Raw genomic sequence first — 15,912 nt, forward strand, 5'->3', positions numbered from 1 at the left:
ATTAATGGTAGATCTTGTGAAGATAGTAGTGATTGTCAATTTAGAAGCTCCAAAGAATGTAAAGCAGTTGCGTGCAATGTTGGGGCACACTGGTTAATATATAAATTTCATCAAATCTTATGCATAGATAACCGCATCGATGGAAAAATTACTAAAGAAGGATGCAACCTTCTACTAGGATGAAGAGTGTCAGCACAGTCTGGATGTGTTAAAGGAAAATATGATGAGTGCACCGATTTTAGTGTTCCCCTAATGGAAGAAAGAAATTCATGTGCATGTGGATGCCTCTTGTATTTCTTTGGGTGCAGTATTGGCCCAACTAGGTGAAGGTGAGATAGATCACCCTATAGCCTTCGCAAGTAGGAAACTGTCAAAGGTTGAGAAGAATTATTCAACTACAGAGAGCGAAGGATTGGCGATGGTCTATGTGATACAAAATTTTCAACATTATTTGTTGGGCGTGTATTTCAAAATGTATATAGATCAGTCCACTCTCAAGTACCTGGTCAAAAGCTTGCATTGGGGGGGAATATCTGCAGATGGTTATTATTGTTTCAGGAGTATAACTTTGAAGTGATTGTGAAGCCTGGGCGGTTGAATGCGGTACCAAATCATCTATCCCGAATTGAGAGAGGAGAAGAATCAACTAGTTTGGAAGAAGGGTTTTCAGATGCGCAACTCTTTCCTGTATGGATCGCAGATGATCACTTTGCTGGTATAATTCAGTTTCTAACTACTGGAACAACCCTGACAGGATACTCTACCCAGTAGAGGAAGGAATTGGTGGTCCACGCAGTTGAATTTTCTATGATTTCTGGACACATGTATAATATGGGTACTGATGAAACACTGCGCTGATACGTTTTGAAATTTGAACAATCTAGTATCCTCGCCGAAGCACATGGAGGAGTGGCGGGTGGACACTACACAAGTAGAGCGACTGCGCATAAGATTCTGCATGCAGGATTATGGTGGCCAACGCTACATAAGGATTCTAAGGCATATTTCAAGGCATGTGATGCATGTCAAAGGACGAGAAAGCCATCGCAAAGGGATGAATTTCCCTTGAATCCTTAGATTTCATTATAGGTGTTTGACAAATGAGCTATTGAATTTGTGGGTTTGATACAACCCCCAAGCAAAAATACTGGCACGTGGTATATTATTACTGTGACTGAATACTTAACGAGGTGGGCAGAGGCACAACTAGTGAAGGACTGTACCACCACCACAGCTGCAAAGTTCCTATTTGAGTATGTATTGACAAGGTTTGGGTGTCCTAAGATATTGATGAGTGACAGGGGTACTCACTTTCTGATCCAAAATGGATCCAAAACACCCTCTAAGTCTTCAAAATAAAAAAACTATCGCATAAGGAAAAACCTTACAAAAGGCGGAAAACACTATCGGGAGAGAAAAACATGAAGAAATGGCCAAAAACAGAGTTATTGGAGGCTTGGACAATGATGCACAGGAGCCGTCGAATCTGGCCGATCAACAGTCCAGTTTCGATCGGCATATTGCAATCGGCAGAGGCTATCGGAGGCTATCATATGACTGTTGTGACAACGATCAACGCGAGCCAACGAGGACTGTCAACAGGGGTACTCACTTTCTGATCCAAAATGGATCCAAAACACCCTCTAAGTCTTCAAAATAAAAAACCTATCGCATAAGGAAAAACCTTACAAAAGGCAGAAAACACTATCGGGAGAGAAAAACATGAAGAAATGGCCAAAAACAGAGTTATTGGAGGCTTGGACAACGATGCACAGGAGCCATCAGATCTAGCCGATCAACAGTCTAGATCCGATCGGCATATCACAATCATCGAAGGCAGGCGGAGGCTATCGGAGGCTATCATATGACTGTTGTGACAACGATCAGTGCGAGCCAACGAGGACCGTTGATCAAACGCGTAGATCGACAGCCCAAGTTAACTCGCAATATCGCGTCGGCACAATACAAAGGATCTCTTACCAAAGGCTCGAGGACTATGCGATGTGTGATTGTGATATCACAATATCGCATCGGAGCAATGCAAGGGAGTGGAGCCGATAACAAATGCGACTGCGATAGCTAGACCCAATAAGATTATGGATGATATTTGATATATTTTGAGATCTAGAAACAGGGTTTTTCTATGTATTTCGCATTTTCATTAAATAAAGGAAATGTGTCCAATGCGATATATATCCGGACTCAATGGAACTTATAGATGCGAATATATAAGATTTCAAGTCCGATATGAGTCATTTTGTCGGGCTTTTCTTTGTATTTGGGATTTTTAACAATAAACCCAAATACAAAGGAACCCACACCTATGCGACTTGCGATAATGATTTAAAGGCAGACCTGATGGAATATAGGGCGAAATTAATGATTTTTGAAGTCTGATAAATGGAAGATTGGTGGATTTTCCCATTTTTTAGAGTAGAGAATGACCATTTTTGGGACTTCAAAGGCGTGATGGTCCCTTCCGTTACAGAACAGGTGGCCACTATCCCTGAAGGTGTTAGCAATGATTGCTAATGCTCAGAGGGAGATTTGAGTGGACAGAGGCCAGGAGCTAGAGAGCCCATAAGAGGAAACAAACAGACAGTGCCGATTGGCTTAAAAGCCACAGAAGACAAAGACAAGAAGTGCTGAGACAAAGAGAAGATAGAGACAGAGAGTGAGAGAAAGAGTCTGTGTACTCAGAGAGGCTTGAGGGATTCAAGCAAAACTCCTGCTGTTTTGTATCTATTATGTTGAGACTCAATTTGAGCTCACATTTTGTAAAAGCTCTTGAAGACATAATAGAGAGGTCACCACTAAAGGTTGGACCAGGAGACGTAGCCTAAGAGTTTTGCGTGAACTCCATATTAAAATTGTTGTGTTTATGTGTGTTTGTCTATTATGTTTCTCTAACTGCTCAATTGTCTATATTATTCGCAATCTTATCAATCCGTTGCACTGAGTAATATAGGAAAACCCATGCACATGACTCTGTAATACCTTAAAAGTAATCTAAGATCTCATTTTCAGATCAAGTGGTATCAGAGCTTTAGGTTTGCTAAGGTTAGACAAGCTTGTGCTGGATTGTTGAATGTTAATTAGGTCAACGCTCAAATTAGGAGAAGGAGAGCTTTTTGAGGCTAATCTAGAGATTGGAAGAGTCTACTCTCAGAGTAGAATGGCCGGAGAAGTCCCATTGGAATCATAATCTCAGTTCATGGACAGTTTCATGGCCATGCGAGCCATGGTGGGAGAGATGTATCGAGAATTTAAGAAGGGTTGAGGGGAAAGTACCTCGACACCCAAACAAGGCAAAGGAGTAGAGGAACCTTCTCTAGGTGCCAATCCAGAGGGTAGAGGGAAAGGGGAAGAGACTCCTCCTTCATCTCCTCCACTAACACCTCCTTCTAGCCCTGAAAAGAAAAAGAAGAAAACATCTTTGATTAAATTAGATGTAAAGTTTGATTTTCCAATTTATGATGGAGAATTAAATGCAGAAAAGCTAGATAACTGGATTAGACAGATTGATGTATATTGTAGGGTGTAGAACATTGATTCAGAAAGGAGAAATATTCAGTTGGCTAGCCTTCACCTTGGAGGAACTGCACTAGTGTGGTGGGAAGGCAGGACACAAGCTAATTTGAAGAAGCATGGTAAAATTCTTTCTACCTGGAATGAATTTGTTTCTGCCATTAAAAAACAATTCTATCCTCTAGCTTATATGCAACAAGCAATGATGAGTTGGCAAACTCTTCGCCAATTAAAGGGCCAAAGTGTACAAAGCTATACCCAGGAATTTCGAAAAAGAGCTTTAACTTTAGGCATATCTCTAGACTCACGTGAAACTTTGTTGAAGTATATAGGTGGTCCACATAGCTATTTGAAGCACACCATTCTCATGTTTAACCCCACTAGCCTAGATGATGTATCATTTTAGGCTACACATCTAGAAGATAGAGGCAAGAATGTGAACTAAGAGATTGGGGGATCATCAAAACCCTCTGCAAGCAAGAACAAGGAAAAGAAGAAGCTGAAATGGAAGGAGAGGAAGAAAAATGTTGTACATAAAGAAAAACCTTCATGCACTCACTGTAGGAAGGATGGAAACGATGATGAACATTGCTGGTCTTTGCATCTGGAGTTGAAACCCAAAAAGTTCGGTGGTAAGAAGAAGACTGTTGCTGCTATTCAGAAAGACTTGGGGTCAGACTTAGGTGATGAAACAATAGTCACAGCCACATGTATAAAAGGTAAAAATTCTGAAGCATCTACAAGTAATTCTACACAATCTATTGATAATGAAGATAATGAGAGGAAAAGACATGAGCTTTTTCATATTAAAGTTATTTCCAAGCACCAAAAGATTGATACTTTATTTGATAGTGGATCACAAGTAAACTTGACTTCTAAAACAATTGTAAAGAAGTTGGGCTTACTAACCACACCTCACAAGAAGCCATATCCATTAGGTTGGGTATGTGATAAAGCAAAGCTACAAGTGACTAGACAATGTAAACTTAGGTTTGTTATTGGCTCAACATTTGTAGATGAGGTTGAGTTAGATATAGTTCCCTTGGATAGATGTGGTATTGTTTTTGGAAGTCCTTGTATGATAGAAAAGACATTTTCTATAGAGCTGAAAATAAGTATCAACTTAGTAAAGATGGAATAGAATATATTGTAAGAGCTCATAAACTCAAAAATAATTACTCTCTCATAAACTCAGGGCAGATGAAAAGAATTGTAAATTCATGCAAACATTTTTACTAATGGTTGTAAAGGAAAGGAACCCTGATAAAACCAATGTATTTTAGGGCTGTGATGCTAAATAGAAAGCTGATTTAGATAAAGTTGTTTTAGAATATGATATCCTTTTTCAAGAACCTAAAGGTCTGCCACCCAAAAGGGAAATAGTACATGATATTCATTTGCAGCAATATGCTCCATTGCCTAAGATCGGAATGTACAGGTTATTCGCTTTAGAGAATGCAGAGATCAAGAAGAAGGTATAGGAGCTGCTCGATAAAGGGTTCATAAGACCAAGCACATCACCATGCAGACCTCCAATCGCGTTGGTGAGGAAGAAAGATGGTTCGAGGAGGATGTGCATTGATTATAGAGCACTGAATAAAATAACGATCAAGAATCGTTATCCTCTTCCTTGCATTGATGATCTATTAGATCAGCTGAAAGAAACAGTTTACTTTTCCAAGTTGGACTTGCAGTGGCTATCATCAAGTCAGAGTAGCAGAACAAGATGCATGGAAGACTGCTTTCGAAACAAAGCAAGGGCTGTATGAATGGCTAGTTATGCCTTTTGGCTTAACTAATGCTCGTGTCACTTTCATGAGAGTTATGAATGATATACTCAGACCTTTTATTGATGATTTTGTAATTGTATGTTGAGATGACATTCTTGTTTTCAGTAAAACATGGGAAGAACATTTGAAGCATGTAAATCAGACTTTAGATGTTTTGAAAAGAGAAAATCTCTATGTGAAGTTATCAAAATGTGAATTTAGCAAAAAATCTTTAAATTATTTGGGTCATATTGTAGGGGGTGGTGAATTGAAGATAGATCCCTCTAAGGTTGAAGTCACTGTGAATTGGCCTAAACCCAAATCTGCTACAGAAGTTAGTAGTTTCCTAGGAGCAACACAATATTGGAGAAAGTTTATTGCTAACTTTTCCTTGATTGCAACTCTCTTACATGCTTTAACAGGATTGAACAATGTGTTTCAGTGGGGAGGCAAACAGAAGAAAGCCTTCGACACCTTAAAAGAAAAAATTAGTATAGCACCAATACTAGCACTGCCTAATCTTCAACGTCCATTTGAGATTGAAACAGATGCCAATGACTATTCCATGGGAGCAGTGTTGATGCAACACGATAAACCCATATGCTACCATTCTGAGACATTTAATTCTGCAGTAGTTAATTATCCCACATATGATAAAAAATTGTATGCATTAGTATAGAGTGTGAAAAAGTGGAAACATTACTCAATGGGCAAAGAAACAATCATCCATACAAATCATCAACCACTTCAATATTTTCACTCACAAACTAAATTGCAGCAATCAAGACACTATAAGTGGATGGGTTTTCTACAACAGTTTCATTTTGTCATCAGATATAAGAAGGGCATACACAATAAGGTTGCAGATATGTTATCCAGACCAATCATAAATGCATCTACTATACTTGAGCATAACTCAGTAATGCATGAAAGCTACATTGAACAATATGCTCAAGATATAGATTTTAAAGATGTATATGCAACTTTAAGTCATGGCAAACAAGTAGAAGAATTGGATTATTATGTTAAGGACCAACTCTTGTATCATTTGGGAAAGCTATCCATTCCACAAACTGAAAGAGTTAACATAATCCGAGAAGCGCATACTTCTCTTATATCAGGTCATTTTGGTGTAAGTAAAACAGCTGCACAGCTGCAAAGGTTATGTTATTGGCCAAGAATGCATGAAACAATTTCTAGATATATTAAAAGGTGTACCATGTGTGCTAAAAGCAAGCCCAACAATAGAAAATTAGGCTTGTGCACTCCACTACCAGTTCCTTCTCGTCCTTGGGAAAGTGTTTCCATGGACTTTGTTGGGGGATTGCCAAAATCTAGAAAAGGTCATGACTATTTATATGTTATTGTGGATAGGTTCAGCAAAATGTGTATTCTAATACCTTGTAACAAGAAGATTACAATTGAACAAACAGTGAAGTTGTTCTTTCAGCATGTATGGGTTCTTTTTGGGTTATCCACTTCCATTGTATCTGATCGAGATTCCTGATTTATTGGGAAGTTTTGGTCAAGTCTATGGGAATTGATGGACACCAGACTGAAGAAGAGCACAACCTTTCATCCACAAACAGATGGCCAAATAGAGGTGGTCAATAGGAAAGTGATCCAGTTGCTCAGGGCTATTGCAGCAAGCATCCCAAGCTTTGGGATGAACATTTGTGTTATGTGCAACATGCTTACAACCGTGCCAAGCACTCTTCTACACAGAGTTCTCATTTTGAGACTTGTTTTGGTTTTACACCAAAGTCTCCCTTGGATTTTGTCTTTAGTAAAGACATAGCAATTGATGGACACAGTGATGTGGACAAAGTAACCAAGTTCATTGAACAGATCCAAGAAATTCACCAAGCAGTACAGGAACAACTAGAAAGAAGCCAGGCCAAGTACAAGGCAAGGCATGACAAGCATCAAATTGAGCATAACTTCCAAGTTGGTGATCAAGTCTAGCTGTACATTAGCAAAGACAGAATGCGAGGTGAAGGTAAGAAGCTGAAGCCAATAAGGTATGGGCATTTCAAGATACTTGAGAAAATTGGTGAAAACAATTTTCACCTTGATTTGCCAGCTTACATGCACATCTATTCAGTAGTTAATGCAAAAAACTTGAGACTGTTTGAACCTTCAATGATTGAAGATCCCGAAGAGCAAAGTCAGTTGTTTTCTATTGATGATCTGTTGCTTGAATATCTCAATGAGTTGCAGGAAGATACAGTTCTGGACATGAAGGTGAGAACTATGTGTAGAGGGGATGTTGAGTACCTCAAAATTGGAATTAAAGGTTCAAAACCAAGCAGTGCACGATGGATAGAAATTGGACAAGTGAGGAAGCTGTATCCTCACTTGATCGATGCTTAAAAACCAACTTTTGGTGGTCCAAAAGATTTTTCAGTGGGAAGGCATGATCCAAAATGGATCCAAAACACCCGCTAAGTCTTCAAAATTAAAAAACTATCGCATAAGGAAAAACCTTACAAAACGTAGAAAACACTATCGAGAGAGAAAAACATGAAGAAATGGCCAAAAACAGAGTTATCGGAGGCTTGGACAGTGAAGCACAGGAGTCGTCAGATCTGGCCGATCAACGGCCCAGATTCGATCGGCATATCGCAATCGGCGAGAGCAGGCAGAGGCTATTGGAGGCTATCATATGACTGTTGCGACAATGATCAGTGCGATCCAACGAGGACCATCGATCAAGCGCATAGATCGACAGCCCAAGTTAACTCGCAATATCGCGTTGGCACAATATAAAGGATCACTTACCAAAGGCCCGGGGACTATGCGATGTGCGATTGCGATATCGCAATATCGCATCAGAGCAATGTAAGGGAGCGGGGCCTATAACAAATGCGACTGCGATAGCCAGACCCGATAAGATTATGGATGATATTTAATATATTTTGAGATCCGGAAACAGGGTTTTTCTATGTATTTCGCATTTTCATTAAATAAACGAAATGTGCCCGATGCCATACATATCTGGACCTGATGGAACTTATAGATGCGAATATATAACATTTCAAGTCCGATATGAGCCATTTTGTCGGGATTTTCTTTGTATTTGGGATTTTTAACAATAAACCCAAATACAAAGTAACCCGTGCCTATGCGACTTGCAATAGCGATTTAAAGGCGGACCCGATGGAATATAGGGAGGAATTAATGATTTTTAAAGTCCAATTGGTGAATTTTACCGTGTTTTAGAGTATTTCTCTGTGTAAATAGAGAATGACCATTTTTGGGATTTCAAAGGCGCGATGGTCCCTTCCATTACAGAACAGGTGGCCACCGTCCCTAAAGGCATTTAGCAATGATTCCTAACGCTCAGAGGGGGATTTGAGCAAACATAGGCTGGGATCCAGATAGCCTAGAAGAGGAAACGAACAAACAACACTGATTGGCTTAAAAGCCACAGAAGACAGAAGACAAAAGACAGAGCAAGCAGTGCTGAGACAGAGAGAAGATAGAGACAAAGAGTGAGAGAAAGAGTCTATGTACTCAGAGAGGCTTGAGGGATTCAAGCAAAACTCCTGTTGTTTTGTATATGTTGTGTTGAGACTCAATTTGAGCTCACATTTTGTAAAACTCTACGCTTGAAGACATAGTAGAGAGGTCACCACTAAAGGCTGGACCAAGAGATGTAGCCCAAGAGTTTTGAGCTAACTCCATTCTAAACTTGTTGTGTTTATGTGTGTTTGTCTATTATGTTTCTCTAACTGCTCAATTGTCTATATTATTCACAATATTATTGATCCATTTCACTAAGTAATATAGGCAAGTCCATGCACATGAGTCTGTAATACCTTAGAAGTAATCTAAGATCTCATTTTCAAATCACTTTATGAATGAAACTATTGCCGCGATGCTCGAAGAATTTCAGGTTTATCATCACAAGAGTACGCCCTATCATCCTCATGCTAATGGTATGGTTGAAGCATTCAATAAAATCTTGGAGAATGCATTGACAAAGGTTTGTAATGCGTAGAAGAAAGATTGGGATGTGCGCATACCAGCTATCCTATGGGCATATAGGACGACGTGTAAGAAGTTGAATAGACAAACCCCATTCAGACTGGTCTATGGGATAGAGGTTGTGATGCCCATGGACTATATTGTGCCAAGGTTGTGGATTGCAACATTGACTGATATGGCAAACCGTGAGACTATGGAGGAGTGCCTCGTGCAGTTGTTGGAGATAAAAGAAGATAGGTTTTTAGCAGGATTTCACCAACAGGTGCAAAAGGAGCACAAAAAGGCATGGCACAATCGACATATTAAGCTGCACACCTTCAATGTGGATGATTTAGTGCTACTATATGATAGCAAGTTCACGAAGTTCCCCGGGAAGATTCAAATGCACTGGATGGGGCCCTATATAGTCAAGGAAATTACAGATGGTGGCGCAGTTTAGATCACAAAGCTGAATGGGGAAATATTTTCGGGAAGAGTTAATGGGAGTCGAATGAAGTTATATCAAGGGGATCTTGCCCCTATGCAATGACTACATTGTAGAAGGATAGTCTTAGTACTCCAGGAAGCTGCGAGGGGGTATGGGACTGTAAACTACACTACTTGAAGTCTGAGAAAATGAAGTAAGGGGGCTACATGAGGAAAGCCAAACGTGCATCAGGAGGAGCTTCACCAGGAGAGATGGGCCATGGAGGTTGGTGCCACGCAGATTGGTCCAAAAATAGCCATCGAGTGCATTGTAGCTTATTGGATGGAGAAAATTCCAATAGGAGGAGTGGTTAGGAAACATTTATGGCACAAATCTTTGGCAATCTACCACCAAAGATGCATTAATGAAAGGATTTTGGAGGGAACGGTTGGATTTGAATTCAAAATTACCTATAAATCTGGCATTTTGGCCTATAATAGAACACTTTGCCTTCTAATAATTATTTTTAAGCTCTATTGTTTGAAACCTATGAATTGAGAAGATTGGGAGAAACTTGTGTCACAGTCGGTGTTCGCAAATTTTCCTGAGTGGAACTGTGAGATCATCCTTGAGCAAATGACTACAACTGATCCCCTAGAAGCTATTGTATTTGAAGTTGCTGTATTTGAAGTCGTTGTCTCTGATGCCGTAGCCCCTAAAATTGTGTCACCAATGGAAGATATGCCTTCTATGCCTATGACGTTGAGGTCACCTAGGCCTAAAAAATCCACTGCTAAGGAGAAGTAAAAGAAACCATAGGTAGTACCAGTGAGGTAGTCATCGAGGAAGAACCCTGTGGAGGTTCGGCATAAAGGAAAAATTGATAAGGTAAAATAGCCATACGAACCCCTATATCTTGAAGAAGAGGAGCTTCACGACGGGGTTGAAGAGTTGGATGTTGAGAAGGGAAAGCCTATCACCAGGCTCCTGGAGTATATCCCTCCATGAAAGGGAAAAGAGAACGTACCTAAGGATCCCGATTTAGGAAAATTTATGGTATCTATAAAGTGCCATTTGAAGGCATGTAGTTAGGATGTATCCTTGCACTGAAAATGGAGGATTGGGATCTCACATCACAAGAAATTCCCACATTTGGCCATAAACAAATATTTGGCAAAGATATATTATGAGGATACCGGGGTCACGTGAGTGGAGACTATGAAGTGTGTTGCGGGGGATGAAAAGGCCAAGTTGTTGAATATGTTGTGGGTACCACACTTTAGCCAAACCACTATCAACACGGTGTGCGTACACCAATTTCTTATGCTGGTGCATGATGGGTGTCTCTAGATGGGAGAGCCCATCTCCATCACAGACATGTTGATCTACTGGATCACAAGGTTGCCCTACCAAGGGTTGGATCCCGCCAAGGAGTTTGTAGGCAAGAGCTAAGAGAAGAAAATCATGGACAAGATGAAGCGTGAGTATGGCTTAGTGAAGAAGTTGTGCGGATACTCTATTTGCTCCATCACCGATAGGGCGGTGTAGTTTTCTGCCCAAATATTGGCTTGTAAGATTATGATAAATTGCCACGCGAATGAGATGCCAATGCCAGTCATTTACTTGGCTGCACAGTGCACGAAGGAGGTGCAGTACAACTGGGCACAATACCTCTGCAAAGAGTTCCTACTGAATTGTCACGAAGCGCAGGATGATGGAAAGGCATTCTATTATGCCTAGCTGCTGTTATTGATTCTCCTCGTCGCGTGGAGGCTTTCAGAGGACAACCAGTTCTCTCCACAGGACGATGATTTACTGGAGGCCACGAAGTTCACTTCATTATGTGAAACGAAGGACCCAAAGAGGGTCATGGAGACAAAAGTAATCTGGGTGCTGATCGAGATGGAACTTCGCATTGTGATCAGCTAGAGGCCAAGGCTATCACCAACATTGTTTGCACAATTGGAGGCCTAAGTAGAGTTTAAATCATATTTTCATAACGTATCCATCCGTGCGATGCGAGACCCTAATAAATTATGGTACAAGTTACCATACCTAGTAACAGATGCAGATGTATAGGAAGTTGTAGGGAAGTGGCCAGCTGAGTGGAGGCAGCCATCGGATCTCAGCGCAGGAACAAGTACGACTGGGGAAATTTCCTCTACGTAGGCCACAACAACACAAAAGAAAAAAAAGTTGCGCAGGCTGCCACTCACGAGAAGGAAGCGCAAAAAAAGAAAGAGGCTGAACAGACCACATCTCGAGAAAAAGCAGAACGGGAAAAGAAGGAATTTGTTGCTAAGGTAGTCGCTTAAAAGGAGTGTGCCATGAAGGAGGCCGCAAAGGAAGTTGAGGAGTCTTCTTCTTAACATATTGTGAATAAGGAAGGGTTTGAGGAGGAAGGAGGCGGTGCCGAGGAGTAGAGCACTCCCTTTATATTGAAGAAGCAGATCAAGGAGACCACTTCTGGGTCCCAGAAGAAGTAGAAATTCGATAAACATGCACATGCGAATCCAATGGTCCTCACTGAAGGGGATTTGGATGAGATTGGTGACAAGGTCCATGATACCATAATAGAGATGTGGATTCAATTCGAGCAGCAGTACATCCAAATGATGGGGATTGTCCAGAAGGATATGCGCTAGTTTTAGATTTAAACATGTCAAATTCAGGTGAGCGTGGGAGAAGCAAGTAGGATTCAAGCGAGCCTACAACAATCCAGTGCATTGGTACTAGATATAGACAAGACTCTGGACCTTAGATTCATCCCACTACCATAAGGATCACTGCGCACAGAGGAAGATGAAGCAAACACCCAGCTCGGATAGATAAAAGTTGTCGGTGTCAACTTGGCCGCACTGCCCATTTTGACCCTCCATGCACTTCATCAGGGGGTATCAGATGAGCTCAAGATTAGGGAGCAACACGCACTATCATTCATTAGTGAAGTCAAGATGAAAAATGAGCATATTTTTGTAGAAAAGGCTCAAGCACTGAAATAAAAGGAAGAACTAGCTACGTGAAGCCAGAACTAGGAGGCAGCAATTGCAGAGTCATGCAAGACACTACCAAAACTTCACATCCAGAGGATGTTGAAGCAACAACGAAGATTCAGAAGCTAGCCACCACAGTCACAGAATCGAAGGATGATATTGATCGAGTAACCTTTGACTTTCAAATGAAGATCTCAGAACCGCAGTTGAAATTGCATCCAACCACTCTGGCACAGGTCCGGGAGTAGTGCAGAGCTGCCAACAGGGAAAACATGGGAACTTTGGATGTAACAACCACAAGCTACACATTGATATTCGAACAGGCCATGGATCTATGGAAGACTCTTTAGGAGGATGCAAACTTGAAGAAAATTGGCACAAACATCTGGGAGACATAATGACAGTTTGATGAAATTAGGGTGACTGCACACACTTTGGTGCTAGTCCAACGCCTCACTCAATTGCAAGAAGGAAAACAACTGCAAACACAAATATAAGAGTTGAAGAGAAAGGAGGCCGTTTTAAAGGCCATAATACAACCATGGACAAAGGAAGCATGTCAGATTACTCTGTTGGTATAGGACAAGTTGAAGACCCTCCATCAGACACAAAGAACGATGCGACTGGAGATGGAATGCCCGACTATAGAAAAGCTGGTAGAGGAAGTGCAACAAGCCATGGTACAGGGTTTTGCTGACATCGCAACATTTCAAATCGAGTTCAATGAACTCCACAACAAGATCGAGGTGCCAGACGAGTGGCTCGAGGATGAGTCACCATATTTGTGTTGGGGGCCTATTGGGATGGGGTCCCTGGGGTCAATTTTGTTGAGTTTTGAGTCGTTTTTGTAATATCTTTTTATAGCAAAGGTAAAATCTTCACGAAAAATGGAAAGCAGAGCGCGAAGCTAAGTAGAGTCAAAGGGGATTTAGTCCCCTATTTGGGTAGGTGATAGTGTTGTTTTGAGACCCGCCCATGGTCCACAGACCATGGTATTGTAAAGAAAATGCTATAAATAGATGAGTCACAACGAGTCTTAGAGATAACTTTTAAGTGAAGAATCATTGTAAGGGCAAGGTGATAAGCCAGGAAAAGTACATTTCCTATACTTAGGTGAAAGGGGAAGGCTCCTGCAGGTAAGTGCGTGGAGAACTTGGTAAGTCCACAACTGAGTGATTGGGCGCCTATAGCTAGATGCACAGGGATAAGAAGTCTGCATCTGAACATTTATACTTCATAAAGACTGTTTTGGGCTAAAATTGGAGCATATGTGTCCTTTTGTTTACTTCTACAAAGTTTATGTATCTTCACTTTGTAATCTATTTAAAATGAATTAATGCTTATTTATTGAGTGAAATTGGTAGATTTGTAATCTGTATGCATGATAAGTACAATTAACCACCTTCACAAAGATCTAAAAGTTAATTAGATAGAGTTGTAGTAGTTCTCTGTTCGGAAGGAATAACGCCACACGAAGATAGATCTAAGCCATAAGAACCTTAGGAGACCATCACAGAGGCCTTTGGATGAAGAAACCTGGTTCTAGCATCCCCCAATACTGCTTCGGGTGAGACTACAGCTTACACTACGCAGGTTGTTGCCAAAAGGGCCAACAGTTAAGGTTTTTTTAGTTGGTGTAGTTAAAGCTAAACCTGGGTCAGGCCCCATTAAGAAACACTTAATTATGTTGTCATGTCTTGTCAACAACAATTATACAACTTTTGAAGGTAGACATTTCTCTCTTCAACACGAGCTATGTCATGTCCTAATCTAGTATTGATTGCTTGTCTTCTTTCAAGAAATTACACAACTCCTTGAAGAACTAAAATGTGAAATCCTATGAGACAGACAATCATTAAGAAAGAAAATTGCACAATCCTTCATTGTGAGTAAAAATTGTGTAATCCATTGTACTAGTGAACTAAGTATTTCCTTGTCATTGAGAATTGCATAGGATTTTCTACCAATGGGTTACATAGTCCCTTGTATTAGCCAAGTGTCCATCCCTAGAAAACAAGGTCTGTGCATTCCTCTCTGACACTATGGCACAATTTTCCATTTCTTATATGAATACAAGTGAAGATTTCTCCTTGATTTTAGGCATGTGTGTCAAAAACCCTAACCCTAATCTCATGAGAGAAAAATATATAATAAGGGCTTGTAGATCTCATTTTGACATTTGATATTGGACCTCTAGCCATTCTCATGTGTTCAAGAAGCCTTGGATTCAATTTTCAACACTTTTCTATGTAAGTTTCTCAAGTGTCACTTTTTACTTCTTTTTTCTGTCGCTTTTGTCATTTTTATGTTTGCAAGTTTCATTTCACCCGATGCTTATTGTAGTATTTGGAATTTTTGATATTATTAGTTTGTAAAAGTGTCATTTTAGTCTTTTGATTTACTTTTACAAGTGTTGCATCACTTTCTTGTCTCTTTGCCTACCAACAATTATGACTACTAGATGTATTTATGCATGCATGTTCTTCCTTTTGTATTATCTTATCTAGGTGGTGTTAATGATTGATCTAATTGATTCCACCGATATACATTTGTTCCCTCCTTAGTCCAAGATTCAAAGTTTTCCTCTCTCTCAAGCTGAACTGCACAATCCTTAGGGCTTGCTAGCTTCTCTCACTACACATTGCACAATCATAAGCAACACAACCCTTCCCTTCCCAGCTGCAACTGCGCATTGCATAGTAATTGGTCTCCTCAAGCTGCACATTGTGCAATCCTAGCTAGCAGTGGCCCTACTTGGCCACTGAAATTGTGCACTACAAAATGCATCTCTCTCTACTAGCTAAGATTGCGGATTATGCAGTTCTAGTCCACATGCTAGTCTCATGTCAACTAAAACTGTGTAATCTCTGTCACTCACTGTGAATTGTACAATTCCATTACCAAGTCTACCTCTTTGCATCCCAACATTACACAATATCTCCCCTTAGTGACTATGTTGTTTCTTTAAAGTTTATTGTTGAACTGATCTCTTTTGAGCTAACTTGTCATTGCCATAAGTGCATCTCTTGCAACAGGTATTGTAGGTCCTGAACACAACAACCTTTCATCATTAGGTAGTACCATGCCTCCTAAGAAGAAAACATCGAAGGAGGGAATTGAAATCAGTATTGAGGAGGTCATTGACAGTTCCTTAATATAAGTTCCTATTCTGCTAGATACATAGTGTTACATTGCAAAGGATTCCACTATCACTTGAATACCATCA

Source organism: Pinus tabuliformis, chromosome 9 (assembly GCF_031772625.1).
Source record: "Pinus tabuliformis cultivar Carrire ecotype Pingquan chromosome 9, CPIR1, whole genome shotgun sequence".
NCBI classification, from domain to species: domain Eukaryota; kingdom Viridiplantae; phylum Streptophyta; class Pinopsida; order Pinales; family Pinaceae; genus Pinus; species Pinus tabuliformis.